Genomic DNA, 24,944 nt, shown 5'->3' with positions numbered 1-24,944 from the left:
TGCTGTTGTTAAATGTACAGCCCATCAATCCAATGACACTTTCGAGAGTAAAGGCAATAATTTTGCTGACTGGGCTGCTAAACAGGCTGCTTTGTCACAAACTGTTCAGGGTCACTTTTAGCAGCCATTACAATCTATGAAAACTTTTGATGAAACAGTACTAAAAGCTTTACAGAATGAGGTCTCAGAATCATAAAGAAAAACATGGCTGGCTCAAAATTGTTTTAAATGATCTGATTTAATTTGGCAACATCCAGATAGCAGATTGGTCTGCCTCCTATCCATGCTAAATTCCCTCATTAAAGCTTATCATTTACCAGCCCATGTTTGGGTACAAGCTTTAGTAAAACAAATCCAAACGGATTGGTTTGCCCCAAAACTTTCTGTTTCTGTACAGCACTTTGTGAGCAAATGCTCTATTTGTTTACAGTACAATATTTCTAAAGGCACAATGGCTCCCGTACAACCCTTACCAAAACCATTGGGACCATTTTGTGCTTTGCAATGGGATTTTATAGAATTACCACTTTGTGTACGTTTTAAATATGTTTTAACTGTTGTTGATGTTTTTTTCTGGATGGTTAGAAGCATACTCTTGTGCGAAAAATGATGCTATCTCAGTTGCTAAGAAACTTTGTTATGACTTTATACCTCGATTTGGTGTTCCTTGTTATATATATTCAGACTGTGGAACACATTTTACAGCTCAATTAATTGACTCACTGTGTACTATGTTTGGCATCACTCTAAAATTTCACTGTTCATATAGACCGCAGGCATCTGGAATTATAGAACGCATGAATCAAACATTGAAAACTAGACTAGCAAAAATTACTACTGAAACAGGCCTCACTTGGGTACAGGCCTTACCACTAGCTTTGCTCTCTATGAGAACACAAGTACATCCTACTAAAGGTCTTTCTCCTCATGAAATTCTAATGGGCCGACCTATGTGCATGCCCATGACTCCGTCACCACCTTTTTCTGAGTACGATGCCTTTGATCATGATGTTATTGTATACTGCACTTCTCTTGTTTCTTTCTTACAGTGTTATCACTGCCAAGTAGCAGCGGCACAACATAACCCTGATCCTTTTACATCTTCTGAACTACAACCAGGCGATTGGGTGTACGTCAAGTCTTTCTCCAGAAAAACAGCACTGCAACCTCGTTGGAAGGGGCCTTACATGGTTCTATTGACAACCTCTTCAGTGGTACGATTACAAGGCTCACCAACTTGGATTCATATATCACAGGTTAAGAAAGTCGTCCCTTCCAAAGATAAAACACCTCTATCTTTCACATCTCCAGAATCTCCACCTATCGCCTCCTGTACTCGAAGCCATACTGTTCCTGCACCTAACAATGTCTGACATTTCTTCAATCAGAACACTTCTTCATTCTAATACAATACCACCGAAACCACCATTTCCATTGAGGTACTGTAAAACAATCTTGGTGGATATTTTTGTTGTTCTTATATTTCTACTGTGGCCATTCCTATTTTCTGCTACAGTAATACCTCATGCCAAAAGAACTGCATGTCATCTACCATTCAATACCTAGCAAGCTATAAAATATACTTATGCATCATCCCTTAATGTTTCCAATTGCTGGCTCTGCACTGCCATTCCTAAGGTTCATGGGGGATTGATGCTAAATATAGTTCCTTTAGGGATTAAAGAGACATGGACAAATCTGATCTATGACACATCAAGAGTTATTTCAAAACACAAAGTAGCAGTTGTCTGTCCGTCAAATGGAACTGTGTGTTTCCAGAAACTTGATATAATCAGAGTAGGGTGGAGCCATTGCAACAAAACAGTGGTATATAACTGCACTGCATGGGGTTGTGTAACTGATTTCTCACCTATATCAAGAATTGTAAAAAACTCTATAGCTAACTTTTCCCAGAAAATAGAACTGTCTACTGGAAAATATTTGAAGGGCGGCAGAATGCTGAGAATCACTTTAAGCCTACCAATATCACCATCAAAGTAGAGAACTGTTATTTTGTGTGTGGAAGAAAAGCATATAAATGGCTACCAGGAAACTGATCTGGCAGCTGTTTCCTGGGTTACCTAGTTCGAGCTATCCGACATGTATCTACATTACCTAAGGGAAAATTTCGGAACGTTCAAGAGGTCAAGATGCCTGCCAATCTGGTAGGCAAAGTTGATGCTTCATGGATATATCATCATGACTTGGCTCATGATAGTACCAAAGGACTGTCCCATATGGACTTGGGTGATGATGTAATATCATGGGCTGGTATAATTCCATCATACGGAGCAGTGAAATCAATTTGGGAACTGAGAAAGTTATCTAAACTGCTCAAAATCTTGAGCAATGCTACATTTTCTGCCTTAGAACTAGTAACTGATGAACTGACTGCTATGAGGGCTGTAGTACTCCAAAACCATATGGCCCTCAATTTCACCCTAGCGGCAAAAGGAGGAACTTGTGCTTTAATCCAGGAGGTGTGCTGTACTTTTATTCCTGATAATCAGCACGAAATTGAAAGTCACCTTGAACTGACTCAGAGAATTTCCAAACTTTCAGAGGCCAAAGAGGCTGATAGCTCAACATGGGCTTGGTTAACCAACCTGTTCTCAGGTTGGGGTGGTGGACTGTTGAAGCTGGTTTTGTTAATTGTAGTATTAGCAATTGTTGCTTTCATTGTCTTATTTCTAATCAAAGCACTGATCTTGAAATTAATGTCTTCAAAAACTGTGAAGAAAGTGCCTAAATTTTATATGCCTGCAACTATGACTATAGATAACGAAACGAAAATGTCTCTCAATGATGAAAAGACTAGTAGCATGGTTATGCTAGATCTGTGACAAATGTATGACAGGTTAAATGATGATGCTTACACAGCATCAAATGGGGGATTGTAGAATATGAACAGCCAAAGCATGTGTTTCAAGGGAATTGAGTATGTGACAGTTTGAATAAACTGAGATGTACTGAGTACTGTCAACTCTGAACTGTGAACAATGGAAAAATACTGAACAAGCTAGATTCTGCCTGAAGGCAGGAAATGTGCCTTTTATGGAAGTATATCCGATTTTATCTTCTGCCTAGAGATATGATGATGTGAATTGTCTTATGTTTACGGGTAAACCTTTGTTTGGTTAATTGCCCTGTGTAATGATCTAATTGGTTCAGTTTTATATTTTTGTACTGTCAGCAATATCACCAGTATATAAGCTTGTTTATTTCTTTGTACTGGGAGTCTCCCTGGTACTTTCCATGAGGCTCCCGCAAGTGTGTACTGTAGATAATAAAAGCCACTGAAAGAGAGAAATAAATGTATCTGTCTTCATTTTTAAAGTACTGTGCAACTTTACAGATATTACTTGGATAAGGCAAAGGACATCAGAAATTCTGAGCAATGTTCCTTCTATACAGTCTGCTAGTGAGAAGGTGTTGTACACCCATGATTTACATAGACAGCTTCAGATATTACTTGGATAAGGCAAAGGACATCAGAAAATCTGAGCAATGATCCTTCTACACAGTCTGCTAGTGAGAAAGTATTATGCATTCTGGATTTACATAGACAGCTTCAGATATTACTTGGATAAGGCAAAGGACATCAGAAAACCTAAGCAATGTTCTTTCTACACAGCCTGCTAGTGAGATTTACATAGACAGCTTCAGATATCACTTGGATAATGCAGAGGACATCAGAAAATCTGAACAATGTTCCTTCTACATAGTCTGCTAGTGAGAAGGCATTGAACACCCTGGATTTAGATAGACAGCTTCACATATTACTTGGATAAGGCAAAATACATCAGAAAATCGGAGCAATGTTCCTTCTATACAATCTGCTAGAAAGATGGTGTTGTGCACCCTGGATTTATAAAGACAGCTTCAGAAATTACTTGGATAAGGCAAAGGACATCAGAAAATCTGAGCAATGTTCTGTCTACACAGTCTGCTAGTGAGAAGGTATTGTACACCCTGGATTTACATAGACAGCTTCAGATATTACTTGGATAAGGCAAAGGACATCAGAAAATCTGAGCAATGTTCCTTCTACACAGTCTGCTAGTGAGAAGGTGTTGTACACAGTGGATATACATAAACAGCTTCAGATATTACTTGGATAAGGCAAAGGACATCAGAAAATCTGAGCAATGTTCCTTCTACACAGTCTGCTAGTGAGAAGGTGTTGTACACCCTGGATTTACATAGGCAGCTTCAGATATTACTTGGATAAGGCAAAGGACATCAGAAAATCTGAGCAATGTTCCTTCTACACAGTCTGCCTCTGAGAAGGTGTTGTACACCCTGGATTTACATAGACAGCTTCAGATATTACTTGGATAAGGCAAAGGACATCAGAAAATCTGAGCAATGTTCCTTCTACACAGTCTGCTAGTGAGAAGGTGTTGTACACCCTGGATTTACACAGACAGCTTCAGATATTACTTGGATAAGGCAAAAGACATCAGAAAATCTGAGCAATGTTCCTTCTACACAGTCTGCTAGTGAGAAGGTGTTGTACACCCTGGATTTACATAGACAGCTTCAGATATTACTTGGATAAGGCAAAGGACATCAGAAAATCTGAGCAGTGCTTCTTCTACACAGTCTGCTAGTGAGAAGGTGTTGTACACCCTGGATTTACATAGACAGCTTCAGATATTACATGAATAAGGTAAAATAAATCCGAATATCTGAGCAATCTTACTTCAACACAGTCTGCTAGTGAGAAGGTGTTGTACACCCTGGATTTAGATAGACAGCTTCAGATATTACTTGGATAAGTCAAAGGACATCAGAAAATCTGAGCAATGTTCCTTCTACACAGTCTGCTAGTGAGAAGGTGTTGTACACCCTGGATTTACATAGACAGCTTCAGATATTACTTGGATACAGCAAACGAGATCAGAAAATCTGAGCAATGTTCCTTCTACACAGTCTGCTAGTGAGAAGGTATTGTACACCCTGGATTTACATAGACAGCTTCAGATATTACTTGGATAAGGCAAAGGACATCAGAAAATCTGAGCAATGTTCCTTCTACACAGTCTGCTAGTGAGAAGGTATGTACATCCTGAATTTACATAGACAGCTTCAGATATTGCTTGGATAAGGCAAAGGACACCAGCAAATCTGAGCAATGTTCCTTCTACACAGTCTGCTAGTGAGAAAGTTTTGTATACCCTGGATATACATAGACAGCTTCAGATATTACTTGGATAAGGCAAAGGATATCAGAACATCTGAGAAATGTTCCTTCTACACAGTCTGCTAGTGAGAATGTGTTGCACACCCCAGATTTACATAGACAGCTTCAGATATTAGTTGGATAAGGCAAAGGACATCAGAAAATCTGAGCAATGTTCCTTCTACACAATCTGCTAGTGAGAAGGTGTTGTACATCCTGGAGTTACATAGGTAGCTTCAGATATTACTGGGATAAGGCAAAGGATATCAGAAAATCTGAGTAATGTTCCTTCTACACAGTCTGCTACTGAGAAGGTATTGTACACCCTGGGTTTGCATAGACAGCTTCAGAAATTACTTGGATAAGGCAAAGGACATCAGAAAATCTGAACAATGTTCCGTCTACACAGTCTGCTAGTGAGAAGGTATTGTACACCCTGGATTGACATAGACAGCTTCAGATATTACTTGGATAAGGCAAAGGACATCAGAAAATCTGAGCAATGTTCCTTCTACACAGTATACTAGTAAGAAGCTGTTGTACACCCTGGATTTACATAGACAGCTTCAGATATTACTTGGATAAGGCAAAGGACATCAGAAAATCTGAGCAATGTTCCTTCTACACAGTCTGCTAGTGAGAAGGTATGTACATCCTGAATTTACATAGACAGCTTCAGATATTACTTGGATATGGCAAAGGACACCAGAAAATCTGAGCAATGTTCCTTCTACACAGTCTGCTAGTGAGAAGGTTTTGTACACCCCAGATTTACATAGACAGCTTCAGATATTACTTGGATAAGGCAAAGGACATCAGAAAATCTAAGCAATTTTCTTTCTGCACAGTCTGCTAGTAAGAAGGTGCTGTACACCCCATATTTACATAGACAGCTTCAGATATTACTTGGATAAGGCACAAGACATCAGAAAATCTGAGCAATGTTCCTTCTACACAGTCTGCTAGTGAGAAGGTATTGTACACCTTGGATTTACATAGACAGCTTCAGATATTACTTGGATAAGGCAATGGACATCAGAAAATCTGAGCAATGTTCCTTCTACATAGTTTGCTATTGAAAAGGTGTTGTACACCCTGGACTTACATAGACAGCTTCAGATATTACTTGGATAAGGCAAAGGACATCAGAAAATCTGAGCAATGTTTCTTCTACACAGTCTGCTAGTGGGAAGGTGTTGAACACCCCAGATTTACATAGACAGCTTCAGATATTACTTGGATAAGGCAAAGGTCATCAGAAAATCTGAGCAATGTTCCTTCTACACAGTATGCTAGCAAGAAGGTATTGTACATCCTGGATTTACATAGACAGGTTTGGAATATTACTTAGATAAGGCAAAGGACATCAGAAAGTTTAAGCAATGTCTTGTTTCCTTTCATGCCAGGAAATTGAGTTTGACAGTGTCTAACCTTCTCTTCCTGGACCTGTAAAGCTATTTCCTTTTGCTATTCTTGTCCTGGGAGGCAGCTTTCCCACTTGGTTTGTGCTCATTCTACTAAGGCAGTAGCCTTTTCTACTGCTTTTTTCAAGGGTCTGGATACTAGATCCATTTAGAAGCTGCTACGTGATCCACACTTTTACCAAACTTGGTAAATTGGATTATTTCCAGGACCAAGGCAGGATTTCTAAGGCTAACTTTCATGAGTTAGTGGAAGGCTCTTCCCTGCCATCCTCCTCCCGTTCTTTACATTATCTTTATTACTCTTCCAAGTATAAATATTAATGAAATAGAGATAAAGAAAGACATAGTACAGTTGTGTTAAATCTTACCATAACAGTAGATGCCCTTCCCTTTATTGTTGCAGTGTTCAGTCAACCCCTCCTGCCCCCTTTTCCTTTTTTGTTCTCCTACTGCTGCCCGCAGGGTTTCTTCTTACATCTTTAACTACTTCTGTTTCCCTTCCTGGATGGGCATGTTGTTATTTCTCTGGGGTTGCTCTGGTTCATAGGTTCATAGGTTCATAGGTTGGTACTAGGCTGTCAGCCTTAGGGCCTATACAAGCCTAGTCATAACAATTCCCTGGCTATTTCTTCCCACACTATTTACTTCCCTGGACTCCTTTCTAGCAGGGCAACTGACGTGATCTCCGGGGTGAATTTCCTTTCTCCCAACCAATCATCAAGGTTCCTTTTGAAGAGGGCCAAAGAGGCACTCTGCTTGACATGTATGGGCAATCTATTCCAGAGTCTGGGGAGTCTCTGTGTCAGGAACCTATCCCTCCAGCAAGTTTTGTTTATTGTGATGACAAGGTTTAGATCCCTGGAGCGTGTGGCTCTGAGGGATTGGGATTTCTTTAAGTGTAGCATGTCCAACAGCTCTGGGTTTGACATGGCCTTGTATGTTAAGCAGAGATTGCCTCTGAATAGACGATATGCGACAGAGTATAGCTGGAGTTTTTTAAGGTGGTCAGCATAGGACATCTGCTTTAGGCCTGTGATTCTTTTAGTGAGGTATTTCTGCAGCCTTTCCAGTTGTTGCAGATGTCTTGAGAGGTACATACCAAATGTGGCATTGTCTTCTATAATGGGTCTAATGAGGGATGAGTACAGTGGGACAATGACCTCCTTTTTTCTGGATGAAAAGCCCTTAGTGATGAGGTGTGCCACATAGAAGGATTTCCTGACTGTTGTGGTGATGTGGTTATCAAATGTGAGACCACTGTCTACCTGTGTCCCTAAGTCTCTTATCACACTTTCAGTGTTTAGTGTACTACCACCTATATGGTAATTCACAGGTATATGTTTTTTTCCCAAAGGGGATAACTATACATTTCTTGGCATTGAGCTTGAGCCCATGGCTCTGTCACCAAGCATCTGTTTCTATAAGGCCCTTTTGTAGAGTATCCACATAATTTGGGGATTCAATAATGGCTCCCAGTTTGCAGTCATCTGCGAACTTTGTTAGCCAGAGTCCCTTAGTGTTGGCCTGTACTTCAGAGAAGTAGATGCCAAACAAGAGCTGTCCCAGGACTGAACCCTGAGGTACTCCACTTGTCACTTGTCTGGAGCTGGATTTGGAGTCGGCTACTTTTACAGTGTGGGTTCTATCACTAAGCCAGTTAGCAACCCATTGGGTGATGTATGGATTAATGCCCAGCTTAGTAAGTTTATCTATGATTCCAGAGTGGGGGATGGTGTCAAAGGCATTGGGAAGGTCTAGATAGGGCATTTTAGTTTTGAGGATTTTAGGCATCCATATGCCACATGTGTGCCTACAATCAGACTGTGTGTTACAATAAAAACTTTAAAAACAACTAATTTGACAGGCCACAAAATAAGTCATCAAGATTAAAAGTTATAGTAAAACTATGTGCTTTCATATTTCTCAGACGAGGCGACTTTTCGCAGCAGTTCTTCGTTCTCGGCAACATAGGCGTGGAACTACAGACAAGAAACATTCTTAAAATTGTACTTTGTAAAAAGAATTCCTCTGACAGAGTCAACAGAGAGTCTATTTCTTTCTTTTGTCCTCTGTATGTTGATCAAGGAAAATGCCCTTTCAACACTGGCATTGTGCCCAGGAATGCAAAAGAAAAATTCACAGATTTTAAGCAGCTTTGAATAAGTGGCTTCATTTGCACAACTTTGAAAATATGAACACCACAGTTCATGAAGGAGACTGTCAAAAAACTTGTCATCTTTTTGTCCTACGAATGATTTCAGTATGCAGTACTGGTCAAAAAACTGTACATCGTCTGTAGCAATACCCTTTTCGCTCATATACTGTATGCATGGCAATAGATCATTGAACATACTGTCTTTCACTTTGTTTAAAAACATCCAATGAAAGCACTGAAATTCATCAAAGGGTGTCATCCACTTTTCCAAATAATCAATGCACCTTTGGTATATGGACTGAACCTCTGTCATGAATGTCTTGCATTCTTCATCTTAGCCATCTTCACACAGTTTTTTCAGAAGTTTCAGGGAGATAAAAGTTTTACTTTGTCTGCTTAGCAGAGTTTGCTTTGTTGACCGTAGGATGCTACAAACTTCCAACATCGATGTTTCTTCCCTTTCAATAGCTGCAATTTTCGCCTAAAATACTGACATCAGTGATTGCAAAAACCACAAATATACTTCTGAAAAACTGTTATTGAAAATTTTTTATCAGCACTGGTGGCAGATTTATGCTCTGAAAATATGCTTTCAACACATGCAATAACTGCAACAGCCTCTCAATTGCTGGAAATAGGCTGAGCTGTGATATAACAACTGCTGATAGTTAACATCAGTGAATTCACAGAAATGCGAGCAGTATACACAGACAAAGAGTTGAACAACTTCAGCACAATTGCTTCAACATCAACTACCATGAAATCTGCACCATGTCTAATAGAGTTGTGAAGATCATGGGCCGGACATCCAAGGACCACCAATGGCTTCTTATGGCTTGTTTTCAACTGTGAAAAACATTTTTTGCCTTCTTTCCTGTTGATGCCCCCAAAATTCACGTTTGCATTGTCTCCTGCAAACGCAGTGCATTTTGATGACAGACTGTATTTCTCAAGGGTTTCTAGCAGGTAATTACATACCATTTCAGACGCTTCATTTGGCATTCTGTCCAGTGCAAGTAATCTAGTCTAATTTACACCAGCTTTCCAATTAAAATACTGAATGATTATTGGGAATAATTTCTCTACACCATGGTTACTGGCATCTGTTGCAATTCCAAAGCATGTAATGCCATTTAATGACTTTACTACTTTCATAGCAGTGTGAGAATCAATGACTGTTTTTAATTGCCTCTGTTTTTGTCCTGGCACATGTAATATTTTTAGCAGTTTCGGAGTCACCAAACAGCCTATGTATTAGGCCAGCAGTGCAGTCCATATATGACTGATGATGAGTGACAGTATGAAATGCTAATGTTGCTTCAGCAGCACGTCTTCAAAGATTCTGCTGAATGTTTCGGTTGAAAAAATGACGTGATTTTTGAAGGCGAAGCAGACATCTTTATATATTTCTGTGTTTTTCGCTGGTAACATATTGTTCTAAATCAGTGGTACCCTTGTTTGCAACAGACAGGTAAGAATCACAAAATAAACACTTTGCTTCATTTTCAGTGCGCCCTTCACCAAAGAACAGATACTTCGTTTTCATGTGGTCCGAGAATTTGCATTTCCTCTTGTTAGTGTTACTGCTGGATGACATTTTTAGATAAAAGACTCCAATAAAAAGATATGACAGGACTGTTACAAAAGTATAAAATGTTACACATAGATAGAGTCTCGGACCCTCTCTGGAAACTGCGCAGTGAAAGAGATTAAATACAATATTTTCTGCCATCCAATCAAAGCTGTGCTGTTTGGTGTACATTTATAAGGCTTTAGTCAGATTTCTTGTGCTAAGAGGTTAAAAACGGTGGTCAATATCCTGGCAAACACATGGTAATAAATAAATTATAACAGAAAGCTTTAAACAATATAAATTAGAGCTTATATATAAATTATATTTACTCTACCTTCCAATTCTAGTTGGTAAGCTACTAAATACTGTAGAAAAAGTTTAAAAATTAAGCAATGGTCGATGGCAAAAGTTATGGTGAGTTCTGCCCATGTCTGGGCATTACACCTGGTTATTTGGGCTACATAGTCCTGACCACACCTTTGCATGGTTAAGTAAATCTCATCATGACCCATACCCCTTCCATAATGGCCTGACACCTGTCAGAATGCTTTCTAAGCAACACTATGGCCATGTTTCTAGCTTTCATTACAGGGTTTATTCAAGCTTCCCTCTAAAAGGATGTGCTTCCTTTTGTGCTCTGACTCACACCGCCATCATGCACCACATATCTTACCTATTTATTTAAGGATATATCTCACTGTAGTGCTCAAAATTATTTATTTTAAAGAGACTGTAAGGAGCATTATAACATTTTATATTAGTTGCAGTAATAAAATCTTCCACAAATACATATAATAATTTATACTGTAGTACAACTTAATAAACTATGGTCTGTGAGATCATTCACAGCTACCAACCCCCATTTTTCCAAAAGTGGAACAATGCTTCATTGCGTCTCAAAATATGAAGCACCGTATGGTGGTGACTTATGTTATGTTGTTACAGAGGATGCTATCTGACTGGATCTCTACTTTATGTATGTCAGTACTTAGCAATGGACATAATGTACTGCACGCGTATAATCTGATGATACACATATATGACATGAATGATGCTAGATAAACAGTTTTCTCACTTAAGTTTGAAATGAATAAAGAGGAAGTAGTAGGAACAGCTTTGTGGGCATTATATAAATCCCATCTAGCTAAGGCATATTTATACAACCTATCAGCTACTTTGTTGCTGAAGACTGCAAATCAGGATGATGACCGTTTGCCTTCAGCATATCCTTAAAAGTATAACAGAGGGGGGGGACTGTCCAGTCAGCATGAGGATGTATCATTAGCTCTCCATTTTATTTCTGTGGTTATGAGAGTTTACTTGCAGGCCATATAAAATATTCTCCAATTTAAAGAAAATATCTCCTGGAAAAGAACTTCAGGATTAGGAAGAAGAATGTGCCTTAGAATCCTGGAAAAAAAGGAGGAAAATTGTGTTTCTTATGAAATTTTAATTTTCACTTGAGGAGTTAGAAAGAATAGTTATTTCTTCTTTCCCTCTGGCTTTCTGAACTTACACAAAAAACTGGGACACCTGTGCAAGTGTTCTCTGCATAGACCGATATGTACCTACGAAGAGATAAGAGATCTGGCACTTGATTAGCAAAGGCATTGTCTCTAGAGCAAAGGAGATTATAACTCCTCTGTACTCATCACTAATCAGGCCCATAATTAAGTATAATGGTTCTTCGGCATGTGCTGTTCAAGGCACCTGCAGAAATTGTAGAGAGCACAGAGGTTGCTAATTAAGAACATCAAGGGACTCCAGCACATACCTTACACAGACCAACTAAAGTCTCTGTTATTATACTCAGTATTGTATAGACTTCTTAGGGGAGACTTATGCCTGGCTTACATAGCAGTCTCGAACCCAAACCTAATGAATATGTTCCATATCTGTAAATCAAACAGGACTAGACCTACCATTCCAGGGACCTAAATATGGCCTCTGACTTAAATAGGACCTGCTGGAGGGACAGCTTTATCTCTCAGTGACTGCCTTGTCTTTGGGATGGGCTACCAATTCATGTAAAACAGAGCACCTCTATGACACTGTTCAAAAGGAACCTGGACAAGTGGATGGGGCACCGTAAATTCTTACCAGGGATAGTGCCCACAATCCTCCTGGACATATGCAGTCATTACTAAATACAATCCTGGGTATTGACTACTGGATCTATTGTATTACATTGGGATGTAACGGCTAGGCCTGAAATGACCTCTGGGTTGATAGTAACCTCCTGTGATCCTATGATGGTTCAATAAAGGTACTAATGCAGGTCCCAGATCTTTCTTAGCAAATAAATTATAGTCAGAGATAGTCTGGTTTAAGATAATAGCCAAATGAAATACTTTTACAGAGGGCCTATCCTGAGAAAACACTGAAAAGTGCTAAGTACAGCATTCACTGAAATCCATCTGCCTCTTGAGGAGTTAGGAGAAGTTCTTTTTTTTTTATTTTCCTGCTTGCTTTTTTGAACTTTGTTCAGTTACTAGCAAACATTTGTCTTAAGTGTTGTATACATATACTAATGATGTTCCAACAGAGGTTGTGGGTAAGTCCCTGCTGTTCTAATGCAGCTTCCTACTCAAAATGAAAAGATTCCTTAGTGAACACATTTTAGTAAAAAGCAGTCTTTAGTATTAAAGTAGCCACTTTAAAAGGTGCTACAGAGGGTCTACCTAAGAAAACAAAAATTGATAGCTGCAGCATTCACTGAAAACCAATAATCAGAAAGAATATGAAGGGGACATCAGCAGAGGTACCAGTTTTGAGGAATCATTTGTGTTGCAGTACTCTTCTCTTAATCTGAAGCAGATAAAGTGAACTTCCATTTTTTTGGGCATGTTATAGCTTCCTTTAAGTGATTCAACACCTAATCCCATCTCTCTCATGAATATCATTAACTTCCAGAGATAAAAGAAAAATGTAAGAAACAGACATGAAGGTCTTGGTTTAAGGCATACAAAAAAAAAATCAGTCTATACTGAATGGCATTCATAATTCAGTACACTGCATTTCTCATCACGGCGGTATAACTTTATTGAAGGTGGTAAGATTTTGAAAGGAAGTAGACTTAGCATGTGTATCACACCAAAAACTACAATATTCATTAAGAGTTTATAAACACATAACCTTCAACATTCCACCCCAAACCTGCAGTTTGAAATTCTCTGCCAAATGCCAGAAGACAAAGAATAGATATACAGAAAATCGACAAGCCTGTTTCATTTGCACAGAGATGTGGGGAGAAGAAAATGTCGTCCAGAGCAGCATATCCTGCCACTGCACTATAGAACGCAACTTCAAAGATCACCTGAAAATGTGCAGACCATAAATATGTTAAGCAGAGTTTATCAGATCTTTAATCATTAATCAGAGTCAAAATGTACATTAAGCTGATAAATGTTTTAAATGACTAGAAATGGGCCATGAGAAATTCATCACCTTTAACTGTATAGTCTTTTGGTTCTTAACTTTAGTTTATGCTTTGCTTACAGATAAAATTTACTTGCTCAGCTGCAGAACTTTTAAAAGTTAATCTGGGTCTTTCGGCTTTTCCCGATTAGGGGTCACCACAGCGGATCTCTGGTCTGCTAATGATGTAATATAGTTGTGGATTCACACTAAAGATTCCAGCAGGAGTTGTTTTTTTTTTTCTATTTCTTTTTTGTAATAACAGAGCACTGCAAAATCTGATGCAGGAATAGAATAGTGCAGAAAAAGGATACTGTATGACTAGATCAGTTTTGACAGAAACAAAACACTCCATTTTTGTTTGGTTCTCATCAGTATCAGATATAACTCTGCCCTGCTTTCAAACTAAGCTGCTCTGCTCAAATTGAAGATATTCAGCCAGTTCTAGTACACCAATAAGTAAAACATTTAAAATCTGTATTAATTTAGATGCGTGACTGCAAGTATCTTAATGCAGAATAGCAGAAAAGTGCCTCCACTTACATACATACATAAGTCAGAAGGTTGGGAGGGTGGCCTAATGGTTAAGGTGTTTGCCTTACAAACACAAGGTACAGGGTTTGAATCTCACAAGGGATAACTGGCTAGGCTTAAAATGGTTCACAAGGGCAGTTAGCCTAGTATGAACCTTTGAAACATTACTAGTACCCTACTAATGTTTGATGCAGATTTTTTTTATTTATCTTCTTGCTTTGCTTCTGCTACTAAATTTACTTTGCTTGATCTCTCTCTCTTAAAACCCTACAACTCTCTTTTTGCACGGTTTTGCGCACTGAGCAGTGTCGGGCAGTGCTGCCTAAACAGGTTTAAACTATTCCAGGCTCCAAAAAGTCTGCTCTTCACTTTTTCCCTTAGAACTGTTCAAACTCTCAAAGTAATCAGTCTATTCTCTTTCTAAAGCCCTGCACTTGCTCAGCTCTTATAAGGAAACACTAACTAACTAAAGCACTACACCCTCCTTGACTTCTCATAAGTATTAGGCTCCCGATTGGTCCTTCCTGATCAAGTGAAAAATCAGTTCCCTTCCCTAATCTGATCAGTAAAAAAACAGTTCCCTATACTAATCTGGTATGTCCAAGGGTGAGTTTCAAGGTTACTCTCCAGTCCAGCTGGTGAATCTGGAAATTTTGAGGCAATGTTACAATTGCCTTATGTACACAGACAACCCTCTCCTCCTTCCAACAAACTCTAATATATGTGAGAGATGCAGTTACACAGCCAAACTGGAGGCAGAGCTCTCTCAACCCAAGACTGGCACAGTCAGTCAGGAGGAAAAGGTAGCCACCCACAGCACAAGTCCAGTCTCACACAGACCTATTGCATCTGCATACCCAACACATAAACACACAAAAACATACTCGGAGGCTCTAAATAAAAATCTGCCTAAACAGCAAATACCTCCTAAGCAGATATCCAAGCAACAGCCACCCCTCAACAATACCCATGAATCACATATCTCACAAAATCAGTGTGCCTCACAGTCACAGCCCTTAAGGCCAAACAACACACTAAATACACTTGTTATAGGGGGCTCTATTGTCCGGCACACTGATGTCCCACTCATCAGAGTGAACAAGGAGAAGGTCACTGTAAGCTGCCTGTCGGGTGCCAGGATCTGCCACATAATGCAAGCACTCAGGTCACTCCAAAGCAAGTACAAGTATGACTCCGTCATTGTCCATGCTGGTGTGAATGACCTGAGACATACCTCCCTGGACTACATGAAAAGAGACATAGAGGAGCTCTCTGATCATGTAGCCCAGGCTGGTATGACCCTGACCTTGAGTAGCATCTTGCCGTCACCAAGAATGATGCCACAGTATAAAGACAAAATGATCAGTTTCAACAATTGGCTAAAGTATTGGTGTCATTCAAAGGGGATCCAGTGTCTGTCAGCCTGGGATGACATGCTCGACAAGCCACGTTGCTTCGCTAGGGATGGCTTGCACATGTCACCCTTAGGCTTTTGTATACTGGCCAAGGCTCTTGCCACCCCCCATAGTGCCTTTTTTAGGCAAGGCTCAAAGGACAAACCCACCTCCATAGACAACCCAAGGATAAAAAAACTAAAGGTAATGCTACTCAATGCCAGAAGTCTAAACCTCAAGATGCACGCACTTGAGGCTCTTCTCAGTATGGAGAAAATCGATGTCTGTGCAGTAACAGAAACCTGGTTCAAGGCTCCTGAGAGCACCCCAGCACTACCAGGTTATAACTCATACCATGCTTCGCCCCAAAACTCGGACCGAAGCACAAAAGGAGGGGAGTATCTATATTCATCAAAGATACCTACACCTCCAGGTTAGTGGCACTGCACGAAGCATCGGAAACCATCCATGTGCAACTAACAGTGGGCAAAACTGCCTTTCAGTTTGTAGCCTGCTACAGAACACCCTCCCTATTACAGGAACCCCACTTGGCATTCCTGAGAACACTGGAGAATATGAAGGTCTCTCCAAACACTATGTTATTGGGTGACTTCAACTACCCAAGCATTGACTGGGAAACCTACTCAAGCCCAAACACCCTCGCCCAATGGTTCCTTGAATTTATAAACTCTAACCCAATGGAACAACTGGTCACCACTCCCACAAGAGGGACTAACATATTGGACCTGGTCATCACCAACATGGGGACTCTATGTTCCACACCAGAGGTAAACCCCTCATTGGTAAGATCAGATCATAAACAAATTTCCCTGGACATCCATATTTCGTCCCCACCCCCAGCCAAGAAAATCACTGTAAAGAATTTCTCAAAATCCAACTTTGCACTTCTCAAGACTGAAGTGGAATCCTTCAAAGCCCCTGGGCCAGAGGATAATACAGCCCAATCCGCAGAATCTTTTACAAATGCATTCTATGAGCACCTGCAGGAATGCATGGATTATGCTATCCCAAATAAAACCAAGACTCACTCCTCCAAAAACAGGAGACTGGTCTGGTGGACCCTGGCCATAAATAAGCTATACAACAGAAGGAGGAAGCTACTACATGACAGAGCAAAATCCCAAAAAGGGAAGGCATCTCTGATCAGTATTAGCAAGAAACTTCGATCCCTCATAAAATCATCAAAGGCCAGCTTCGAAAGAAAAATTGCCCTAGACAATAAAGATAATCACAAGGCCTTCTTTGGTTATGTCAGGAACATGAGTAGAAACTCCCAGATATTCTCTGAATTGTTGCATAACGGTACAAAATATACCGAACCTACAGAGATAGCCAACATCCTGGCAGACAGATTCAGCGCAAACTTCTCCCCCCCTTCCCCCCCAATGGAGCAAATGCCTATCCCAACTGAATGTAACCCCCCTGACATCACAGATGCACAGGTGAAAGCTGCCCTCTCCAAAGCAAAAACACAGCATCTATGGGACCGGACGGTGTCCCGGGCTATGTCTTACATGAGCTCCAAGAAGAACTGAACCCTCACATTAAGTCACTGTTCAAACTTAGCCTTACTACAGGATATGTACAAAAAGAATGGCGTACAGCTACAGTGGTCCCACTCCACAAAGGTGGTGCCACAACGGACCCCAGAAACTATCGCCCTATAAGCCTGACTAGTCTGGTCTGTAAAGCTATGGAGCGTATTATCATGGAACTCATAAACAAAGACATTGGGAGCCTCCAGACACTGGACCCTACCCAATTCGGCTTTGTTAAGGGCAGATCTTGCCTCTTAAACCTAGTTGATTTCTTTGAAACAGTTACCAAACCCATAGATGAGGGCAAGGTAGTCCACACAGCCTACCTGGACCTCGCAAAAGCCTTCGACACAATACCCCACTTGGGCATCATAAATAAGCTTACCAGCTTAAATATCAACCCCTATATCACAAGATGGGATGCAAACTGGCTCAGAGATAGAACCCACATGGTAAGAATCACAGGTGCCATGTCTGAATCCAAACCAGTTACAAGTGGCGTCCCACAGGGCTCAGTTCTGGGACCTCTCTTGTTCGGTATATACTTCTCTGAGGTTCAGGCTAACATGGAGGGATTATGGCTGACAAAGTTCGCAGATGACTGCAAACTGGGGGCCATAATCGAATCTCCAGCTGACACAAGCATCCTCCAAAAGGGTCTCACAGAGATGGATACTTGGTGCCAGAGCCACAGCCTCAAGCTAAATGCTAAAAAGTGCATAGTCATCCCCTTTGGGAAAAACAAGGTGCCCAAAAATTACCACATAGGTGGTAATCCATTAAGTACGGAAGAAGTAATTAGAGATTTAGGGACCAACGTAGATAGTAATCTCTCCTTTGATAATCACATTGCCAAAGTGGTTAGAAAGACCTTCTATATAGCCCACCTTATCACAAAAGGGTTTGCATCTAGATCAAGAGAGGTCATTGTGCTCCTCTACTCGTCACTCATCAGGCCCATAATTGAATACAATGCCCCTTTTGGGATGTACCTTACCCAACACCTGCAGCAACTGGAGAGACCCCAAAAGTACCTCACCAAGAGGATCATGGGCTACAAACAGATGTCCTATGCAGCTCGACTAAAGAAACTCCAGCTCTACTCAGTTGCTTACCGCCTACTCAGAGGCAATCTATGCCTGACGTACAAAGCCATGTCAAACCCAGAATTAATGGACATGCTCCACCTCAAAAAATCCAAGTCCCTTAGAGCTACACGCTCCAGGAACCTAAACCTCAGCACAAAAATAAATAGGACATGCTGGAGGGACATATTCATTTCCCAGAGGCTCCCCTCACTCTGGAATAGAATCCCAATTCATGTTAGACATAGCCCCTCACTGACCCTCTTCAAGCAAAATCTGGACGCGTGGATGGGAAATCGCAAATTCACCCCTGGGATCTCTTCTGTGTCCCTGCTAGACAGAGGCACAGTAAACTAATCTTAAAAGGGTACCTTCTGTGACCTACTTTACAGACGCACAGTAGGCTAATCTAATAGGGAGGCGGAAGCCAAATACACTCTGGCTAGGCTTATAAATGCACTAGGGCAGATAGCCTAGTATCTACCTATGAACCTATGAACCTAAGTATCTTATTTTCTAACTGCACCTGGCTTGTATGAAAGAAAGTCATCATCAACAGCCCCAAAAAACACACAGACCACAGGAATCATATGGCTGAGCCTGCCAGTGTATTAAAAAAAAAATCAGCAGTCTCCCCAAAACACATTGCCCCCCCCCCAGTATCTGGTTAAACCCTGCCAGCTTATAATGTATATATAAAAAAAAGTAATCAACAGCCTTTAAAACACACATAGTATTAGTATCTGGCCCTGCCAGGAAAAAAAATACCGTGAGTGAACACCAATATGAAGGTCAACCCCTGTTTTTCCACAATCTCGGTCTCTTCCTCACAACTAAAGCACGGGAAGAGAATGCGAGAGTAACAGGACTAATCAGCAGCCATGTCATGTATACAGATTATGTGACAGACTGCTGACTTCGCAGTCCTGTCAGCCACACTGATGTGATGTACCTGAAAGCTGGACATTTTTGCCTTTTTAGGCAATGCCTGCCAGACAGAGGACACAATGCTGAAAAGGAGGACATATCCTCCTTTTGCTGGATGTCTGGTACCCCTATACACAATTGTGCTTTCTCATTTAGAGGATTCTGTGCACCACAGACCCATAATGTGAGTATAATATCCTCTGGCATGTACCTGACCAGACATATGCAACAGTTGGAATGCCCACAAAGGTTCCTTGCCAGGAAAATTTAGAGTATCTACACATCGTCCAATATGGATGACCTTAAAGCCCTGTCTTTATACTCTGTCTTCTGCAGGTTACCGAGAGGTGATCTATGCCTGGCATACAAAGCATTTTCAGATCCAGTTCTGATGGACGTTTTGCACATTCACAAAATGAACAACATCCGAACTACTGAATCCAAGGATTTAAACTTTGCTTGTGACATAAATAAGATATGTTGGTGAGACAGATATGTATCTCAGAGGATCCCCCATACTATGGAACAGGCTCCCCATCCATGTGAAGAAGAGCCTGTTCCTAACCCTGTAACTTTGACCGATGGATAAGAAAACCCCTATGTCTCTGATAGCCAGAGGCAGGCAATAATGCCCAAACTAACATACCTCCACCCCCATATAGCCTCTAGCAACTTCCTAACATACCTCCTCCTAATAGATGCCTATGATGCATAGGGACACAGTTGGGCTGGATTGCATGGCTAGCCTTATAAAGGCCCTGGTGGTCATTAGCTTAGTATATACCTATCAATCTATACATCTCTTCTGTGGTCGCTAGCTTAGTATATACCTATCAATCTATACATCTGTTCCCCTGATAGACACCATCTAGAGTTTATACTACACCTGCTCTATTCTTACTTGAGTTTAAGGAAATACTCAGCATGTTTGTGGGAGGTGGGAGGTACCCCACAGACAGAACATACAAATTCCACATTGGCCAGAGGTCAGGATTGAAATTTGTACCTTATGCATGGGAGGTGAAGACTCTAACCATTATGCCAACTGTGCCACAATTAAAAACAAACCAAGCAGCTCACTTATTGAGATCATTTTTTTGTGGGGAACAAGCAGTCTTGTGTCATATATGGAAGGCTTTAACACCATGCACTCAGATTTAATATAATTAATTGTAATGTCACTGCACATCAGGAAAAGGGTTAAATCTGAATAGTGATCTTGTTGGATGAATGCACATTTTGACCCACTGCTGAACTTGTGACTATCACACATTACATAGAATAGCCTTAATGTGTGATAAATCTGCCAGCATTCATTACGGGTGAATCTGCTGCTGTATCCTACACTGTTGCTATAGCTATACAGCAATGTTTGCTTTTAACTTGTATAGAAATGTAAAATGTTCTTAAGAAGATTGGGTTTCCCATCTTCATATGATTTTTCCTGGAGCTTTTTACCTTAATCCTCACAGTGAATGTTTTTCAGTGAGTCGGACCAACCCATTTAACTAATGAACAATCATTAATAAATGGCTATGTAGATAGATAGACAGGTATATAAATAGAGACATACATAGACAAATAGGCAGATGAATAAACAAAAATGAATCAATAAAAAGAGTACCTAAAGATATATATGGTTAGTTATGATAAAAGCTGCTATGACATAAATTGTGCCTCTGTAACCATTGAGAGGAACATGCTTCCGGATAACGTGCATCATTGTCTACTAGGTGACATTCTCTGTAAAAAAAACAAGGTAAGTAGGCCTTTGGCACCCTATCAGTTGACAGTTCAATGTCACAAGTGTGAAAAACTTTTATAAATTGCAAATATGAGCCAACACAGAAATTTCACAGCAGGATTTGAAAGTTGCCTTTCTGTGGGTGCAAATCCCTCTGTGTTTACCACCATGCAGGGGGATCTACCCACCTGAACCTTCCTTACTTAATGTAATCACCTCTCAGTTTCTTGCATCTCAGATAAAAGGGAATTTCATTTGTAGTTACCTTCATCAAAAGGAATGCATTTCTGCACATGAGAGTTGCAGAAACATCCATCCCAACCAATGTTTACCACCAGTCTGGCCAAAGCATTTACAGCACCATTGTTGACAGGTTTGATTCTTGATTCTTTATAGCTTCATATGTAAATACTAGGCTAGCTGCCCTTGTGGGCCATTTTCAGCCTAGCCAATTTCCCTTTTAGTGCTTGAATTAGCCTTTCCCATTTAGTGTTAGATTGGCCTTGCCCATCCCATGGTCGATAATTATATATTACCTCTAATAAGAATAAATGGGATCATACCACAAATTATTTGAGGGGACCTATGGATAGAATAAAGTGTTTAGGAGCTGCTTTTATCTATTAGTAGCACGGGGGCAGTCCTGGGGTACATTTTCTGTTTCACATCCATAGATCTAAGCTGTGCTCAAATATGGACAGAGATGAACTTTGCTTTATGTGGCTGGGAAGTCTGTTCCATAGCAGTACTATCCCCTGCAAGATATACTTATCCTTCCAAACCATTCTGTTGATGTTACAGATGAGGTTTAGATTCCTAGACTAAGTATTTCTGATGCCATTTGACTTGCTGATGTGCAGTTAATCCATCAGTACTGGGGCAGAGAATGCCTGCTATGCCAGACACAGGTCACCTCTTAGCAGTCTGTAGGATACAGAGTGTAGTGGCAGTTCTTTGAGTTGGTACATATAGGACATGTTGTTTAGGCCTTGTATCCTTTTAGTAAGGTATCTGTGTGGGTGTTTCAATTGTTACACGTTTGGACAGATACGTTTGGACAGATACATGGGGGCATTATATTTAATGATTTGCCTAATTAAGGGGGACAATGACACCCCTAGATCTAGGCACAGTCCTTGTTTATAAGCTGCACAATATAGAAAGACTTTCATACAACAGTGGACACATTGGTCAAAAGTTACATCACTGTCCACATAAGTACCCAAATCCTGTACTTCTAAGTCAACTCTTAAGGACATTTTCTCAATGTGGTAGTTCCCTGGGGTAGATGACTTCTCAAAGGATGCAATAATGCATTTGTGGCATTCAATTTCAGTCCATGATTTTAGTAGCAGTTATTTATTTGGGACAAACCTGTCTGCATGTTGGCTAAGTCATTTAGAGATTCAGTGACTGCTCCAAACTTGCAGTCATCTGCAAACTAAGTCAGACAGAACATTTTGGCATTGACTTTTTCTTCAGAGACATATTTTATTTTACTTCTATCAACGTGTGAAGTTGTGTTCATTTAATATGCCTAGTTGCCTTATTGTACATGTAACTGTGCTGTCATTTTATAATTATCTTTTACTTTGTATCACATTGTTATACAGAGTTTTTGTGGATTATTCCCTCCCTGAGTCTACAACCCCTGAAAATGTCCTTTGGATTAGTTTGATATACCTGATGAACAGAATGAAATAAATAAATGTCACTGTTAGTGTCGGTGTTTATGCCTTTTCTCAATGACTTCAAACACTTTTCTAAAGGTGTTATGATATGAACAGTTTCAGTTTCATTCTGATAAAGGCAGTTTGTGTCACTGAAGTGTAAAAAATGCAACAGGATGACTCTGTAAGTAAACACAGAGTGAAACCAAAAAATAAAAAAACGTTCTTAGCAGGGACACGTTCTTTCCCATTTCTTACTGTATTCAGTCATCAATCTTTTCAAAGAAAAAGCACCTCTTATCTTAGTGTTTTCCCAAGAGTATCTTTGGTTGTGTGGGAAGTACCTAACAGATGTATTTTGCTCATGATGTATTCAAGGTTAACTGGAAAACCGGATAACCATTTATTTATTTAGCTATTTTAATTTGTTAACTGAATAAGTGTGGCTTTGTCCATTGACCCTTTTCAACCAGCCAGGGCCAAAAAACAGCACACTATTTGCAAAGGTGAACTAAGACTTTCTTAGGCTATGCAAACTTAATAAACTCTATAAACTAATGTTGACATCGTACAAAATCAGGATTGTACAATACATGACATACGACAGCTAAAGCACTGAAGCGCATGATTTACTGCAAGCAGCTTGTTTATTTGACTTTTTCCTTTAGGCTATATTTTGGCAAAGCAAGCTTTTTTATGTTCTAGCAATAAAAGTGATTTTTTTAAAGTACTGGGTGTTTTCACTGCCTAAAATTTCATAGTGGAGATACCTTTATTAATGATGTTGTGTCCTGTTGAGTAAAATATTTCAAGAGCAGGCCTTCCTTTTCTTCTGCTATTGATCTTGTGGTTTTAGCCATAGGTGGATAGTTTGTAGCTTTAATTGAAAATGTTACTATGGCACAATGGTCACTTAGTGAGTTTTGAAGTTTATTGACAAACCTCCATCTTTGGGGAATATTGTTAAGTACTAAGTCCAAGAACTGTGTTTCTAGATTAGTACCTGTAGTAATAACTGTGTTAATTTGCTGAGGGATAATTATGTAACAACTGTTTGGTCCTATAAAATTTGTATTAAATTGATGAACTATGATTGCTTTTTAATTGATTTCTAGTATGCTCAGTAAAGTACCGCCTAATATTTTTGCAGTTATTTGAGGGGGGTGTAGTCGAATACTATATTTAACTTGGTATGTCCACTTATTTCAAGATGCAGAATTAGCCATTTCGAACTGTTACCTTGTTTTTAGTTGCTAAGTTAAAAGTTTAGTTTGCTTATGAAACTTGTTTTTAAGTAAGAGACATACTTCATGTACTAACTTCCCTTTAAGTCTGTTATTCCTGGCTGATGAGAAGTTATCTTTCATAAGGGATGGAAGGCCAGTATTCATTTTCATCCAGGTTTCTGCTTTGCCAAAAATATCTGGGTCTGTATCATTAAACTGTGCTTCCAGTTCATCCCATTTGTTATTAATATGCATTGATGTGACATATTTCTAAACCTTTTATCATGTTAAAGCTGTTAGTATGAGAAAATGGAATGACACTGGAAACCGATGGTCCAAGACTGGTGTTGATATCATCGAATGTTAATATTTTGATTGCATTGTTACATACATATCAACTTCTTTGCTCAAGAAGTCTGGACAATGACCAAATTAATGATGGGACAAAGCCAAATGTCAAGGATATTTTTTAAAACAATACTCTAATTCCCTAAAAAAAATTAATAGAAAAATGGGTTTTGCATCCAAATGGATTTTCAGGACAATAAAAAGCTTGACACTGTAAAGTTATTACTGAATGACTGGATTCCTCAGTGATTTACCAGAAAATCAAAACTTTTACTAGGGACAGGGCAAAAATATGAGGCAAAATGAAGAATGTTCTGCATAATCAGGGACAGATAAGGAATATGCATTGACATACAATAGTATTTTAGGTTCATAGGTACTTACTAGGCTGTTGATCTGTAAGGATCTTTAGAAGCCTAGCCCTGCATCCCCATAGTTATTATTAGCCCTTATATTTTGCAGTATGACTCTCCAAAGTCAGAACAAGCAAATATATGTTGAGGCAATTCCGTTTCCCTATCCATGAGACATATTGGTGCTAAACCAGGAGTGGATTTGTGGTTACCCATCCATTTGCCCAAGTTACGTTTGAACAGAGCAAGAGAAGTTCCCTGCCTTGTGTGGAGGGATGGTGGACCCATAGAAGCAGTATTCTCTGTGATACATACCTATCCCTCCAGCATGTTCTCTTAATCTTAAAAAG

The sequence above is a fragment of the Protopterus annectens genome, chromosome 16.part0 (assembly GCF_019279795.1).
Source record: "Protopterus annectens isolate FY-2018-M chromosome 16.part0, PAN1.0, whole genome shotgun sequence".
NCBI classification, from domain to species: Eukaryota; Metazoa; Chordata; order Ceratodontiformes; family Protopteridae; genus Protopterus; species Protopterus annectens.
The sequence above is the reverse complement of the archived record's forward strand: the minus strand, read 5'-3'. Positions refer to the sequence as shown.